Source organism: Anser anser (genome assembly GCF_964211835.1).
Source record: "Anser anser genome assembly, contig: HAP1_SCAFFOLD_430, whole genome shotgun sequence".
NCBI classification, from domain to species: Eukaryota; Metazoa; Chordata; class Aves; order Anseriformes; family Anatidae; genus Anser; species Anser anser.
Window position 1 is genome coordinate 26,325 of NW_028153698.1, and position 18,444 is coordinate 44,768.

Here is an 18,444-nt window from a genome sequence, read left to right on the forward strand (position 1 = left end):
AGCTTTGAGGAAATAAAAATGGCGCTGTTGAATAAGAGACTGATTGTCTCCCTGAGCCTAAGGACAGGTTAGCCCAGCTCATTTAAGTGCTTTCAATTAAAACATGAAACTGAGCCCAAGGAGGCTACAGCTCAACCTTTCTGGAATTGAAGAGAAGTAATACAACACTGAGGCATGCAGGCAGGTAACTGGAGCCTGGCATGCGTTCAAGCTACCTGAGCAGAGCAAGAGAAAGTCCTTCCTATCACGTGAGAAACTGCTGGACATGACACTAAAGCACGGACTTAAACACAGTTACAAACATTGCCAGGAAGAAGGTCTGGATTTCACAGCGTAAAGTAGAGTTATGGGAGAAACAACCATGCTTCACAAATAGCTGAAGGGCAAGCACTGGAAACCTTTCTGGGAACAGGGTCTCACCTCTGGTGGGAGGGGAGGTCCCCTGGCTCCAGCTGAGGAGGAAGGAGAACTCCCAGGAGTGCCAAAGTCCTCTGGTCAGCCCTTGGCATGCACAGGCAGTGAAATGCAGTTCTGAGCTCTCGGTGGTGTCTATCTTCTGCTGGAAATTTATGTGCACTTTGTAATCTACAGTATTTAGCTTCACTTAAAGACATTTCGCATTTGGATGTTTCATGGATGTATAACTTACCCTGGTCAATATTTAGTATTCATCAAATGGACAGTAAACACACCAAAGAGAGCAGTTATCAAGACTCTTAATAAAAACAAGAAGTTTTCTTGTTCTTTAAGCTGATTATCCAGCTCTTAAAGTCATTACAATAAATTTGCCTTTTATAGATTATTGACCTGGTTTACTTCCATTTCATTGATAACCCATTCCCATACATCACAGTAACAGAGCTGCTGATCACACACACCTCTCAGCAAGCCCTGCAGCCTCTTGCCTGTAGGTAAACAAATGGATGAGGAGTGCCTTGGGACTGCACAGCACTTGGCAGTTACAGCTGCTCAGAAACGTGGTATGTTCAAAGACCAAGTTACTGACCTGGCCGACAAACAGCGCTCCCAAGAGCACCTGCACAAACACTCCAACATCAGGTATCTGAAAGAAGCCTGTTTTATCCTGCTGCAGCACCAACTGGGCATGTGTATGACAAGTTTTACCGCCTGGAAGTTGGAGTTTCAGCCATTAAACTAATGACTTGAGCTAGTACCTACTCTAATCTTGGCAGCTTCAGAACAAAGTACATCTATTCTGTTTCAAATGGATCTTCTCCAAATGACCACGTCCACAATATCTACTAAAGGAAATCTAATGTTTCAGGACTCCAGTAATGAAATGGCTCATTCCATGTTTAGAAATATTGCTCCCCCCTACCTCAAGTGATAGAGTTCTTTTTTTTTTTTTTCCTGAGAACTTGAAGCTTATTTAGGATTTCACACATATTTTTTTGATCATCATGGTTCTGCCTTCAAGAATTACACACAGGCTTTTATATCTCTGCTCATTTCCTTCAGTAATCCAGCAATAAAAACATGAATAGGCAAATTAAGTTCTTTTATTTTTCCCTAAGAACAGAAATATATACCACGTAATTGTTTTAATTTAAAAAAAGTTGGACTGCTTTTTAACAACCATTATTTTTACAAGACATCCAAGTGAACAAAGTAAAAGAATTGGTCTTGCATTTCATGTGTGGAAAATGCATTTGTTAGAGCATAATGGAGACGGGCATTAAAAACATTTTATTACTGAACAATACTGTAGCATGATCCATTTCTGTCTCTACATGCATTTGGTTTTGGAGTAGTCACAGGGGAGACTTAACCAGCTACATATTGGGTGGAAAAAAAAAAAGATTTAAATCTGACTTAATGATCAAGTGTTGTAGAAACAAAAACAAACAGATAACTGCAACAATATTGAGGTAAAAAAAAGTTAGCAAGCATACCTAAGAATAGCTTTTGACATTTACAAACTATATGATCTTATAGTATACTTCCTCAATATTTTCCATACCACATTTACTCAACTCATATCAGAAAAGAGCAAATAAAACTGTAGAGATGGCTGTGAACTTCTCACATGGTGGTCTGAGTTAGCCTCATTCTTATACTGCAAGCCTCACTACCAATAACCACATAACAGCTGGAGTAATGTTCTGCAACCTCCCCATTTTACCTTTGGTGAACTGCACTATGCTGTGTAGAAAAGTGACAGGGTGCTCTACATCTCCATTACACAAATTTAGTAGTAAATTGAAAGCCTCTTACGCACACTACATCAATTTACTTCTCCAGTCCAAAGTTATAATTTCCAGTATTTATTTTGCATTTCTTTTATAAGGGAATCATATTAATTTTATTCTTATCTCATGCACCTAAAAAAAAATAATTAAAAAGTTAAAACATCCAGCATGTATCTGCCACGTAGAAAGTGAAAAGCAGACTCACTGCTGAAAAGCAAAAGCTACCTGCTGCAGATGGAAATTCACCAGGACAAAATCTATTGCTGAAGCAATCTTCCTAAAGCATTATAAGCATGAGTTACTTATTATTTAATAATATTCACACATTATATTGTTTTAAGAAGTTAATATCACAGAATGATTCAGTTGATAAATCCCATCTGTAAAAGTCAAGATATAGGAAGTACTGATCAGTGTTTAATAGTGGAAATCACAACAGATGGTGCTCTTGTTTACAAGTGTTTCATTACATTTTTCTTTCCTTATGAGAAAATCATAAGACAGTTTATTTTAAAATATATTTTGATAAAGTAGATGAGTATTTTACATGATAATTACTTCTAATCCTAAGAGAAATCCCTTCTAGAGAATCCAAAGTTTTTAATTCGTCATTTTGATCCCATGAATGCTACTGGGAGGGGGAAGGAAGACTACAGCATATGACCAAAAATTTTCCAAAGTGGTCAAGATAGTTTTAATATCTAGCTTGAGATATCTTAAAGACATCCAGCACAAAGGTAACTGATACTCAGAATCCTTTGATTTTAATTAAATTAAATCTTCTTAGACTGTATTTCTAACTCTTCTCCTGGCTGGGGGACCCAACTTGCTTACACGTGCATGCATGAGGGGCTGAAAGCAGTCACTGGGGTGACACCTGGGGTCAGAGACCCAGGCACTCATGGAGCCAGCAAGAAGACTATTTTTGGTGCGCACATACATTTGTGCACCTCTCCTCTCCTTTCAGGAGAGGCAGCTGGGAAGGAGCCAGGAACCAGGACCAGCTACTGGACATGTGTACTATGCCCCCGTACAAGGGTGTGTGTTGGCGGGTACAAGGGGACCACACATGCCACTGGTACCAGGGCTGCAGCCTCAGGGGCTTGTCCATGCTGGTGACAGCAACTTGGGAGGCAGGGACCCAGGGGCAGCTGCTGCAGGGGTTCATGCTGTATGTCAGCACATGTACTACAATCACGGACCTCCCCCCATCCCGCTCAGCCTCAGTACCAGCGGCACGTGTGGTCCCCTTGTACCCACCAACACACTCTTTGAACCAGTGTGAGCGTGCTTGTGCATGACGACCTACATGGCCAGACGTTTATGTGCACGCACACGGTCTGCATGCACATGTGTCTGCACGCCCGTACTCATTGCTGGTTGGACTGGGAGCCAGGAGCTGCACCAGCCTTACTACCTCTGTCAGACTGCTAAGCCCAGGCCCCCAGCACCTGGGTTTCCATGAGAAAGGAGAATTACACAGGCTTACAAATGACATGCAGACTATGCACAGGGTGTAAGCTGCAGGATTTTTTACTTCATTAGTTTGTGACTCTTATAACAGGTGTTTTGCCTTTGCATCTGATTCACAAGCCTCAGGGACTGCAGTAAAACAATGTAATTTCCAGGCTTCGGCTAAATACACCTTAAACTGGAAGATGTTACAGTTGACCTATGGCAAGAGTGCTATCTCCACTCCCTCCCCAGCCCCAGCACAAATATTAGTGCAGAGAATGGAACAGGAAACGTCCAAAGTTTCCATTTTGCATTTCACTGAACATTCATTCAGCACTGCTGATACCTGCACACAAATCAGGCAAAAGCTTAAATCTGTACACAGTTTGTGAACAGATAATTTAGGACAATGAAAGGCACAAAGGCAATTCCCAACTTGGAAAAAAATACATAAATACAGTCACACATGCCTAAACAGGCTCTCTTTGAAACCTGAGTAAATCCCACAAGCTTCAAACCTCACATACAAACAAACAAAAAAAAACAGACTTTCAAGTCCACAAAAAAAAAAAAAAAAAAAAAAAACAAGACCCCAAAGCATTTTACCTGAGTTTATCAACAGGTTCTCCCTGGAAATAGGGCACCATAAAACAGCCTAATCTAACATCTTGGTTCTAGTAGTAATGAAGTATTTTGACCGACCTGTATAAGTGAATAGTATAGCAGATGTCAGCTAAAATGGGACTTCCATTTGCTAACATTAAGGATTTCCAAAACCTTTTTCGCTCTCAGCCTCTGGAAGCCAGGACAGCCTCAAACAATGAATTAGACTGAACTCTGTGGTAAGAGGACAGTATGAGAAGCATATAACTTTGTAAGCACAGGAGGAAGAAAGAGACCAGCACAAGCTCACCAGGCTTCCATTTTCAAAGCAGTTCATTAATGGAAGGTCATTACATTGGAGGTAATTCATGAATGCATTTGCGTGTTTGAGGATGGACCCACCCGAAGCCAGGCCTTGCAGCAGGTGCAGGGCCATGACTAGCTGCCTTCTAACTGCAGTGAAGATCCAGCCTGTTTTCTCCAAATGTCAGCAAGCACTGTTGAGAGCAATAAGCTTCAAAGCTGGAGCTGAATTAAAGGTGTTTAACACAGATGTTGCTAATAACACAGTAACTGGCATTGTAACCTCTACTGCCAAGGTGACTGGTGCCATCTTTCAGAAAAAGTAGCATATTATCTTTTCCTTGAATACACAAGTCACATAGAGATTTCATACGTGCTATGCAATCAGGCAGCAGAAATAACCTTCCTGGAAACAGTTATTTTTCTATGTAATTTTTTTTTTTTTTCCTTTGGGCATTAATTTTATGGGAAGTAAACAGGTTTAAAATCTTTAATGAGTTCCATTAAGCAGTATTTAATAAAACTGAATTTGTTACAGGACTGAGATTAACATATTGTTAACACTACTTTCATTCTCTCCAGTGGTGCCAGTGCTTCAATATACACGGATACTTTTTCAGATTGCCTCCAGCACCTGCACAGTTCACATTTCACATATACTTCCTAGAGCTGCTGAGAGACAGGACAGACAGAGACAGATACTTTTTACCCTGTAGGATATTCAAACAAGTTGGCGAAGAGGTCGGAAGCAGGCCAGGTCTAAACGCCATACCCATTTATCTCCTACAGCTACCACAGGTAAAAACAACATTTGTGTGTACCCCACTCTCAGCAGTTATCCATCTTCTGTAAATGTCTCTCCCTCAGGCAACCAATTCGAATTGTCACAAATGAACCCTGGAAATACATTCTCCTGCATGAGTTTGCCCCAGACAGGGGGGACGTCTGATGCACACAGCTCCAGACCAGGCATGAGGGCTTGCAAGCAGGCAAATCTCAGTATGCAATCCATCCTGTGAATTCCCAGGTAGCTGCACTCACCTGCCTGCCCCCAGCAATGCTGCACACCCCTGGCCTGCTATGGAGGGAGCTTCATGGGGGTGCAGAAACATCTCCATTGCCTTCTGGCTTCCGCTGCCTGGCAAATTTGGGAGAAATTGGCCAGCACATGAAAAAACTGTTGCAGGCAACTATCAGACTGACAGCAGACTGTAGCAGGAAGCCAGTACATCATATAAAATTACACCAAAACAGAATTTCCTTACGTACACATACAACCAAATTCACTTAAATGGGATTTCTGTTACTCACAGAAGTGGCAAGATTGTTCATTCCTGTGTTTTTGTCAACTTTAAATATTCACAGCCCACAAAGGTCATTCACCTCAGACAGGATTTTTTGCCCAGGGCACATGCATCACTGATTATAGCCTAGTTTACGTACTATCAAGTTCCATTAGCTCATACTGTAATTAAGGTTATGTGGATCAATTACTAAATTAATTCCAGAGTCAAAATGTTATCATGAAAGCCAGAGACTGATTCAGGGAATTAACGTATACCAGGAAGGTAACACCTGAGCCAAGACTGCCTCAGCTGCTTTTCTCTCAACCTCAGTGCAGTGAGTGCACTCTGAGATTTCTTAAAAGTATTTTAATAAAGTCAGTTATGTCAGAAATAGTTGTCTCACTTTGGCTTCAGGTTTTGCCTAAGCAACCACAAAAAATATATGTTCATTATTGTCATACTGTTCAAGTCCATCTACCGTGTTCCAGCTGCTGTTCAGGTCACAACGCAGTGACGGGTCATTTCACTGGTTGGCAATGCATCTTCAAAATACACATTAAGATGTGCTGATGTAATTGTGACAAAAAAACACAAGTGCTAGCTTTATTTTGTCTTTTGCCATTCTCTTCAGAATTTTAATTTCTTCTCAATGAGTAGACATAGATTTACTAGCAGAAGACACAGAACAAGCCAGTTGCCAAAAGCAATAATCTCACAACACTCACATAAGTACAATTTAAAAATAAATCTAGCAGCCTTAGTTAATGTAATATTAATTTGAGAAATATTTTAAGCATGGTATTAAAACGTAGACAGACAAAATGGAGAACAAACCTTCAGAAAGACTAGAATGAACTAATTACAAATGAGATGGTTCCTATTTGATGCTCTACTACGCTAACATTTTTCTTTTTTCCTGCTTAGAAGTACACGGAGTATTTCTCCGACTTCTTTTTATAGCACTACAGTTGACATAGAGATGATTCATGCAAATTAAGGAGACTTCATATTTTAACATTGATCTCCCCAACTTGCATCTGTTCTACTTACAAGACTCTGTGGCGTAAAAGCTTACTACATAATCAGAAGCAACCTCCAAACTTCATAATTTCTCAAAACACAATTGTTTCCCAACTGTTTTTCAAACACAAACATTTCTCTACATTGTCTTAATTCTGCCTCTAGAGCCAATTACATGAATCTAATCATAGGCTAATTTTCATCTAATGACAATAAGCTTATTTTGGAAAGGTGTCCAGTGAAATCACCAATGCTGATATTACTGTAAGTTTTCAGTAAGATAGCAACTACCATTTACTGGCTCAGAGAAACTGTATGTACTGCATTGCATTATAAAACATACAACATTTCCATTTTGTGATTGGGTTATTACAGGTTCAGCTGTTTTAATTAGTCTTATATAGCTAATTTGTCATTACTTGGATTACTATTGATTTTCTATGTTGAAAGGCTGCATATACAGGAAATTTCGGCAGCAATACCTCAGAAAATTAAAACCATTTAGTCATTTCAATTTTTTATGAATTTCTTTTGTCAACTGTATTAATTTCATGAAATTAGGTTGAATATTAGGAAAAAATTCTTGACTGAAAGTGTTGTGAAGTATTAAAACAGACTGGCCAGAGAAACAGTTGAGTCACCATCCCTGGATGTATTCAAAAGAATTGTACATGTGGTGCTTAGGGATGTGGTTTAATAGTGGACTTGGCAGTGCCAGGTCAAAGGTTGGACCAGATGTTCTTACAGGTTGTTTCCAACCTAAATAATTCTACGATTCTCTGAAATCTTATCACTCATTAGAAACTCCTGGCTTACAGCTAAGCGGGGTCAATAACCAATTGCAGCAGGAGAAATCAAAGAAACACAACGGACACAGTCTCCACTTTGGTTTGGGCTGAGACAGCACAAGTTAAAAGAAACAGAAGTCAGGAAAGATCATGACACTGATCATTAATTCTTTGCTAGTTCTGTCTCTAACACCATGAGGCACAGACAAATAACAGCCTCAGAAGAAACCTCTGGTGCTAATGGAAGCAATTTGTGGAGTGCAAGAGCAATAGCCCCACTTGAGGATTTTTACTTTCAGCCTTCTCCCCTTGGACCCCAGTCTCACCAGCTGTTCCACGCAAAGTTCCATGCAAACCGATCACAGCACCCTGGGTAAGTTCACACCCTCATGAAGTGTGCAATCTGGATATCCTAAAGCAGTAGCTTGTACCTTTAGGCCTGACTGCAGGTGATAAAGCAGGTAATTACAATTTTAAAAGAAAAAGGTTAAGAAGCTACAGCTTTAAAAGTGCTACTTGCACTTTATGCCTATGCAGTGTCTGCTGGCAGAATTTTGTTCTATTGCATCGGCAGAAGGTGCTACAAGTAAAGGAAGCAAGAGTCCAGCAGGGTGCTCTCCCTGGTTTGGTGGGAGAGTTACAGGGGGTTAACTCACAAGTTTCTCCTTGCAGCAGTTAACTCTGGTATCTGACACAAACCCCCAGCCAGGTTGCATCTGGGCCCTACCTGCACAACAAGCTGAAGTCAGCAGGGCAGCGAGAGCTGGGTTGTGCACCTAGCAGACCCCAGGGTGGTCATTTACACCTGGAGGAAGAGAAACATCTCCAAAAGGGCAAGTCTTCCTACTGTAAGGCAGATGGGCTTCTGACAGCCCTTATCGCAGCACATTCAACTTAAGAGAAAGCTTAGATATAGAACTTATATTACACATGAACCTTTAGGCTATCAGCGTCAAGTGAGAGGGAAATAGTGTATAACAATAAAGAGAGCAAGACAAGTCTTCTTCCATTAGGAAGTCTAGGGTTTTCTCATCAACTTCTCCCTATGTGGCCAGCAGCCAGCCAGCTATATCTCAAGCTGAGTAAACAGGAGCAAGGTGAAGGGAAGGAAGTGGTACTTAGCTGGATGTGGTATTTTGATACTGTCTCTCACGACATCCTGCTAACCAAGCTGAGAAAGTGTGGGATAGACAAGTGGACAGTAAGGTGGGTTGAGAACTGGCTGACTGGCCAAGCTCAGAGGGTGGTGATAAGTGGCACAGAGTCCGGCTGGAGAACTGTGACTAGTGGTGTTCCCCAGGGGTCGGTGCTGGGTCCGATCTTGCTCAACATCTTCATCGACGACCTTGATGAAGGAAGAGTGTCTGCCCTCAGCAAGTACGCCAATGATACAAAGCTGGGAGGAGTGGCCGGCATGCCAGAAGGCTGTGCTGCCATTCAGCGAGACCTGGACAGGCTGGAGAGCTGCGCAGGAAGAAACCAGATGATGTTTAACAAAAGCAAGTGTAGAGTCCTGCACCTGGGAAGGAAGAACTGCATGTATCAGTACAGGCTGGGAGATGACCTGCTGGAGAGGAGCTGTGCAGAGAAGGACCTGGGGGTCCTGGTGGACGACAGGTTGGCCATGAGCCAGCAGTGTGCCCTGGTGGCCAAGAGGGCCAATGGGATCCTGGCGTGCATTAAAAGGAACGTGGCCAGCAGGTCAAGGGAGGTGATCCTCCCCCTCTACCCTGCCCTGGTCAGGCCTCACCTGGAGTACTGTGTCCAGTTCTGGGCTCCCCGGTACAAACAAAGACAGGGATCTCCTGGAAAGAGTCCAGTGGAAGGCCACAAAGATGATACAGGGCCTGGAGCATCTTCCCTGTGAGGAAAGGCTGAGAGACCTGGGTCTGTTCTGCCTTGAGATGAGAAGACTGAGAGGGGATTTTATCAAAGTTTACAAATACCTTAAGTGTGGCAGACAGAGGGATTTGGCTAACCCCTTTTCAGTGGTTTGTGGGGACAGGACAAGGGGCAATGGCCACAAAACAGATCACAGGAAGTTCTGCACCAACATGCAAAAGAACTTCCTCATGGTGAGGGTGACAGAGCACTGGAACAGGCTGCCCAGGGAGGTTGCGGAGTCTCCTTCTCTGGAGATATTCAAGGCCCATCTGGACACCTACCTGGGCAACCTGCTCTAGGGAACCTGCTTTGGCAGGGGGGTTGGACCCGATCATCTCTTGAGGTCCATTCCAACTCCTACAATTCTGTGATTTTGTGATTTAAGGACATGGTTTAGTGGGTGATATTGGTGGTAGGAGGATGGTTGGACCAGCTGACCTTGGAGGTCTTTTCTAACCTTAAAGAGCCTTCAACTCTGGATACTTTTTGTGGGTATAGGCCATTCATCCTTATCCCTGGGAACTTTAACACAGCACACTAAATCCACGGCAGATTTCTGAACAACTTTCTAAAGCTGTCACTCAGATCAGAGAGACAATAATACTATCTAGTACACAGAGATTTCATGTCCTGAAAGGCCACAGATGCAAAAGTCAGGGGGCACAGCCTGAATTACATTTTTTAAACTTCATTAATCCTAATGATACTCCAAACTATGTAATGCATTGTCTCCTATTTTTAATAATATAATAAGGAGTAAAAGTATAAAGTAAAGTCAAATCATTGATTCTTCTCTTTGAGATATCACACCTAAAACTGGAAGAGTTTTAACCTGTGTTTTACCTGAACAACAAAAGGACGCAAGTCATCATAACATGAGATACAGGGAGAGTGTATGCATGTGTGTATGACAATTGCTAGCATGTCCTTCCAAGTCAGACACCTGCTTTATGGCTTGGGCATAGCACAAGACAACAACCTGACATGCCACAGCCAAATAAGGATGCAGTCTCTGCCACGCTTTTGTGAGGACATGGAGAACCAGCAGCTATAATATCGTGCCATTAGATTCAGAGATCAGCACCATCACATTGCTCAGCCACACGAGCTCAGCTTCAGAAAGATTAGATTTATGTGACACTGAAGACATTATCAGAGCCTACTGAACCAGTGTATACACTCTGGCCAAGAGGGAGGGGGAACACAATCACACTGAACTACTTGAGAAAGTGATGAGGGTACTTATGAAGGAAAGCCAAGCAAGAGCGAGCAATCATTGATTCAGTACTCAGTCCTTCCACTTTGCCATGTACTTTCCTGCAGAGGATTTTTTTCCTTTTGCTCAGAGCTCTTCCACAGCCTTCAACAAATCTTCCCTCACAACTGGCCAAATATACAATCCTATGGGCACCAGCACAGATGCATTGTCTAGGGATATGACATTGCCTTCCTCATCAGCTTGCAAATTCAGCAAAAAATGAAGTTATTCTCTTCCAGAAATTAGGTGTCTGCAACACCAACTAGCACAATAATGCCTGGTGTTTTATTTACAACATATGAGAAGGGTTTTTAATATATATATATGAATGATACATATTCTCAAATAAAAATGTGTGCGCAAATAAGTGTATATACACAGGTGTAATTCTGGTTGGGAATCCTGACAGGCAACAAATCCTTTTTGCAGCAGTTATTCAGCATAAAAATGCCAATGATACTATTATAAATGAAGCTACATGGGTATTGCGGTAAGCATAGTTCTGTGTTATCCTCAGGGTAAACACACCTTTCTTATCTTTTTACCACCACCAAACACAAGAACAACAGAGCAGGTTACAATCACCCACGCTACACGATAGCTTGTTCAAATGGCATGGTTCTGTACTATAGGCACAGTATAACCACCCCCCTCTGAACAACTACCAGCTGTGTATTATGCACGTTTCATATATTTAATAATATTCTCATGCTAAAACCAGTCTTTGATAAATCAGGGAAGCAGTGGGCTGGATCCTATAGAAAATCACATGCCTTGTAGGGGAGATTTTTCAAGAAAAGTGATCTTTCAAGTATTATTTTCCCCCACTGAAAAGCACAAGACAACATGCAGAAGTACTTATTGGAAATGTAAGCATAATCAAGTGATGAAGGCTGTCATCCTGAGCAACATGCACACAAACATGATAGGCATACACCTTAATATATACCCTACTAATATTAAGATATCTTAGGTATATTTGGTGTATGCGTTAATATTAAGGTATGTCAAAAGCAGGCTTTGGATTGGCCTTGATAAATTTCAAGTGAGTGAAAGTGATGTAATCACTTTTTTTTTTTTTTTTTTAATATTACAAGTCTGCCTATGAACTGTAGGCCAGGTTCAGGATACAGAAGCAAGCATCAAGGAGCTATTTCTCTTATGAGGTGCATATGGCTACTCAGCCACAGCATCTTCCAGCACTCCATAACCATCCACTAGGTCTTTCTTGAGAAATATTCCAAGATTATCCAAAAAATTTGTTTCCTTTCTGGTTTCTGCACAGTAGAGAATGATTTACCAAAGCTAATTTCTACTGTAAGTTTAAGGGAAATAAAGGAATCTGAAGTGATACTTTTAAGTTGGTGTTCAGTGACAGTTTTGAGGATAAATGCACATATGTTCATAGGAAGCCATTCACAGGAGAAAGCTGATATTTTCACTAAATGTATCTTAAGGGTCTGCTCTCCATAGCATTTAAAAAAAACAACACCTACGTGTATTGGCTGAACACTGATCACATGATCTTGAAGATCAGCAGTTATTTCTACCTTGATTTCTGCCAAATCTGCAAACACGTTTACACAACTTAAAATCTGAAGAAATTTTTCTTTGCTAATAGGTCTGAAAAATTCCACCCACTCTAAAGCAATCTTTTAAAGTGATAAAACAGGGCAGTTTGTTTTCTTCTTATTTATACCCGTGGTAGAGAGCTGTCGATAAAATTTTGTTCTTGGGCTGTGTATTTCACAAGGTTGTCATGAAGCACGTAGGCACACCCTGAAAATATCACAGGATGTGATTTTCCCTTCTGAAATGAAACATATGGCATTTAATTTTTTACCTACTGCACATCTTGAAACACGTATATGTATTCTTTGATACATGTGCATTTTATGATACGAGTATACGGACATGTTTTTAGGAATGTTTATGCTCTTATGCATATTAGCAGCACCTGTAGGTGGATAAGCCAGGCACGGTGATGACCATGTAAATTAACAGAATCTCCTTTCTACAATAAGATTAAATCCTATTATTAGGCAGGAACAAGAATATTTAAATTCTGCCTACAGAAATATTAGTTTTCCAGTTATTTGTGTTCATTCCAGCAGCTATCAGTGTACCCCGTGTTTACTGTGAGTCAATTACTTCATAGTAAATTACTTCATAGTAAACAGGAAATTCAACACATTTATATCAATTATTATGACGACAAAGTATTACTTATTCTCGCAGTTACACTTCGTGAGGCAATGCTTTTGGCTCTGTACAATTAGTAGCAGTTTGACAATAATTATGTAAGTCCAATGAAAAGTAAAGAAGTCAGTTTAACCACTTTTCCTCTGGCTTTTTTTTGTAGAGAACAGAATTCTGTATTTTGAACTATTATGAACTATTGAACTATTATGAACTATTTTGAACACACTTCAATATGTAATACTGAATCTACACATGCAACTGAGTATGCTGATACTTAAACCCATAGCATAAAGCTTCCTTAATCAGACATCAACTGTATTAATTAGTGCGTAGACTATGAGAATGAATGAGCAATTTTTAACCAAAAAAAATATTTACTCATCTGGTTTGTCAACCAAACTTTTCTTTTTTACTTCACAGAGTAAATCACTGCCTCCCACTGAGATGAGTAGCAAAGTGGCATTTAGTCTTCTCAGTCACATCAGTCAGCTGTCAGTGACATTTGACCACCACCAGGAGGAACACAAAGCAGCTTGTGACAAAGAAACAGAACAAAACCCTCTACAGCCTAGGATTATGAGAAGAAAACATATACCACTACACCGCTGCAGAAAAAGTGAGAAGACATTAGTTATACTAAAGATAAGCATTAAAACTCTAAGACTAGGAGCACCCAGTTTAGCACTGGCCCAATACTTTTGGATGTGATGCCACCCAGGAACACTAATACCTGGAGATAAGGGAACTTTCTGAATCAGAATCTGTCTCTATTCAAGCCACCATGGGCTGTCTTTTGGAATCACATTGCAACACATGTGCTTTGCCAACACATTCTCTCAGTCAAGTTATTGTTTTAGTTATTTTTTATTTTTTTTTATCAAGTTTATATTTTTAGGCACTGCAAAGAATACAAATTGCGCTTGAACAGTTAAGCTCAGGCGCTAACCTTAAGAGTTACATATAACTTAGCTTTTTGCAAAGAAAATTGATCCAGTACTAGTGCCAATGGCAAGAAGATCCCAAAAAATAAGAAATAAAAAAAATAAGCTCACAGTTTTCCAAATCTCCCATTAGGGGACAAAAAGAAAAAAATCCTGACATAGTTACTGTAAACATAAAACCTAGAAAGTGGTCTAAATTGCTGTATCACGCATTTCAATTTCAATATTCCTAAACTAGTTTTTTTGTTTGTTTGTTTTTTTCAAATTGAAGAGTATTTCAATACTGTTCTATGTCAACAACAAGCAAAGGTGTAAGGAAAGAGAACATGATACAACAAACTAAGTTCCTTTTACATAGGAGCATGATTACATTCTATGATACACACAGAAATTCTACTATTTATTTTAATGTTTAATGAAGAAGTTATTAATGTGATCTATTTGCCTCTTCAAAACGGGAAGGTAGTCAGGTCAGGCTTGCTTTCCTCCAGCATAAGTATCGACGGAATGAGTCAGAAAGAAATGCAAGCAGATCACAAGGCTAAAAATACTCAAAATAAAATGCTGCATAGATACAGTAAAATGTATGTATAAACAATATTGCTACTTCTCTTCCTTCCCTTTGAAACCTAATTTTAGGTCACCTACATTCAAAGTTTTAGACAAACTACAGTACAATTACAGCAGGATCTCAAAATTAGTATCTACGAAAGGCAAAGTATTACAGGAGATCCTTTGGGACTTTTATTTACTTCTCTCTCTAATTATAAAGAGCATCCTCCCATTTAGCACAAAATGAAGGAAACCCAGAAGTTACAGATTCAAGGAAAATAAATTACTAGAATCAGTTGTGAACGTTTTTAATTCCTTTCAGAAGTCCAAGGTTTACAAGCTGCCATTTAACCATGGTTATATAAAACCAGTTGGCTCCCTGATAAAGAACAGCGGTTTTGCAAGTAGGTTTTCCTCTACTTGATTATTATTAATAGGAAGAAGAACCATCAGAAGCTGAGTATGAAATAAATGAACAGGGAGAATGAGGTACACTAGCATTAATGCAACTGTCGAAAGAAAAGTAGATGTGGATGTATGGATTTATGAAGAGAAATTAAAAGCAAAGTAAAAACAGTTTTTTACAAATAGATTTAGGGAATGATGATTTTTATCACTGATTAAAACATCATACCTGGCTCAACAACCACTAGAAAATGCTAGCCAGATTGAACAGCTGGTTTACATATACAATTTTATACTTTAGTGAATAGTTAGAGTAATAAACTTTTAAATTTCTCTAACTAATTCCTTCTAATTTCCACATCATTATAATTGCACTGGTTGTTTTGGGCTCAAGAAGTTTCTGACAAAAATTCTGTTGGCATAGCATTTGTTGGCTGAGCTGACAAGACACCGTAAAACCCTATTTATAAGTACTCTTCCTGAATAGGTATGGTAACAGATGAAACAATTATTTTATTACTTTTTTTTTTTTTTTTTTATGGTAACAGATGAGACATATTTAAAGTAGAAACCTGAAAGAGGCCAAGCAGCCTCAACATCAGCAAAGAAATCATTCTCGTGGATTCTTTTCTGTTCTGAGCACAGTCTATGGAAAAAAAGTCTTTAAATAACATTTTGTTTTTAGCATGTTTTACAGATTGTTACTGCACAGTATGGTTCTCTATTCTTTACCAAAGTCATTAAAAAATCTACAGGAATAATCTCATTTTCTGTTATATTCCTAAAGCGAAGAACTTCAAATTTACCTCTGATTAAATCTTCAAGGACTTTTCCATGAAGCGATTTCAAATAAATATTTTTAAGTATGAATGTAACTTCAAAAGGAGATGTGTCATTTCCCTAAAGGTATAATTCAACCTAAAAAGATAGATACTTGTCCTAGTTTTTTTTTTTTTTTTTTAAAAGGAAAAAAGAATTCAGGACATATTCTTATTGTATTTAACATTTGAGGTAAAAAGTGCAATTTTTTGTTGTTGTTGTGATGAAAAAAATTAAAGATTCAGTTTATGCAAACCAGAATCATTTTGTCCTTCATAAAGTAGCTGTGAAGGTCAACGATAAAGATAACATAACCAAAAAGGGCTTTTCTCTTTAAAGAAAAATGTACAGAGTAGCCAGAACACCCATGCATCAGGCAGCAAGCTGATCAGAGAACTTACTGTACTCTAATTTAGAGCACTGTTTTTTTTTTGTTTGTTTGTTTTTTCTTCCCCATTTTTATCTGAAATACTGCAAGCTGATTAATTCCAAAGAAAGGATTCTTACCCAGCATGGCAAGGTTTATATTCCCAAAAGGCTACCAAGGAAGCATGATTAAACTCTGGTCCTAGCTAGCAGCATGACCAGGCAGCAAATACCACCAAAAGCAGCAAAGGCTGTGTTTGTGAGAGCAGAGCCAGAAGGCTGAGCCCCACTGGGACAACTTCTACAACACCGTGTCCATTTTTGGACCCTCAGTATAAGACCGATGCTCAACAACTGGGTCAGGCTCAGTTGGGGAAGATTAAGCTGACCTCTTGCCCTGTGGGAAGGAGCTCTCTGCTTCTGTACACAGCTGGAAGCAGAGAGACAATAAGTATGAACTGAAAAAAAAATATTGGGATTTGATATAAGGAAAAAAATATCACTATGGGGATAATTAAGCAATGGAACCGGTTTCCCAGAGAAGCTGAACAGTTTCCATTCATGGAGGTTTTCAACACCTGGTCTGAATTCTCTGTTGACCCTGCTTTGAGCAGGAAGTTCAACTAGGCAACCTCCTGAGGCCCTTCTAACCTAAATTATTCTACAATTGTAACAGAATTATAGGCATGTACTTTGACAGAAATAGTGCCTTTTGTATTTTGGTGGTTATCTTAACTAATCTGAACATCCACTTGAACAGACAAAGAAGCGCGTGTACACCCTCTACTCAAGAAGTACAGAGAACAGAAGAACTTTTTCAGGGCAAGCAGCATGTGTGACAGGAATCTCCACCAACTCCTTGTGCAGTACTACTGAACTACAGTGGATTTTGTGGGTTTCTCAGTTTGGCCGTTTCCTTTATACCCGTGCACATGCACACTATTGCATGTGTTCAAGTCTATTATCACCCACAACAGGGACAGAGCAGCATAGCTGTGCTATTTCTCCCTTACTAACAGGAATGAACATATTGATGAACCTGTCACTTCATCAGTCTGTTTGCAGTACTGTCATTAATATAAGCTTAACCCATCAGCTTGCTTTAAAGAGATGACGTTCAGCCCTAAAGCTGAGACCTGGGATACTTTTGATACAATCTGTTTCAGCCTCAAATTCCAGATTATGCTGCAAACACGAGACTCACAAAAACACACTTTTGTACACGAGACATAATATTCATACCATAGAATAAATACTAGTTCAGGTGTTCTTTCAGCTCTGGATTCATGAGAAGTTATAGGAAATTCTGTAGTTAAACTGGACATTTATGTAGAATGGAGTTCATAGGAAGCATACCTTAGTACAAATACAAGCTTATTTAGGTCATCTAACTCCCTTTGAAGTCCTGGTAAATACAACATTTCATCCTCCATAGAAATGGGCCATCAGCGGACAGTAGCAACAAGGATGCTACTATGAGCAAGAACACTAACTTGCACTGAGTTATTATTTCATTGGTAAGCATCCTTACCAACACCAAGGATGGGACACTCAGCAGAAAAACTGGACCATTTGCCACCCTGATTGTGAAACGGTAAGATACATGCTACAAGAGCTCTGTGAAGTTCAGTTAGCCAGTTCAAAAGAAGTCCCTGTTATAGGACAACAGAAGACACTGAATAAAGTAGTCCAATCAAGCCTACTTAAGTGATAACAGAAACTATTACTGGCAGATGAAAGACATCAACACTGCATTGTTTTCTTTTACAGCATAAGATTTCTCTGCTGTATGATGAGGGATCATTGCCAGGTTTATCTAAGTCTAGAAATATAAGAAACCCCAAATCTCATTTCTTCCATTTTCTATTGTGTGAGTTGAAATTGAGGAGCTACCTTATTCTCGTTTACAGTCAGAATAAAGTATTGTGAGCAAGTTATAAGTCAAGAAAGCAGCTGACAGTAAATCTCCTTAAAGCTGTTGCTAGCACCTCATTCTGACACTAACTAGACAGAGATGTCATAGATTTCAGCAACGAAACAACAAAACAGATTTGTGAGAAGCAGCACTGATTTGTCAGGAAGTCAGACCCATCTATCTTGCCTCACTAGTCACTATAGCAAAAAAAAAAGTCCTAAATAATATCTGTAAAAAAAATTAAAGAAAACTCAATATTATATCAGGTACAAAGTGAGCACTAGAAAATTGCTAATTTCTTTAAAAGAGGTTCTTTCTAATTTAGCATAAACTCATCTTTGTACCATCTTAAATTTATTTCTGTACTTTTCTGGGTACATGTCCACTTATAGTCCTCACTCATTTCCATGGAGCTCCCATTCTTACTTTACATAATT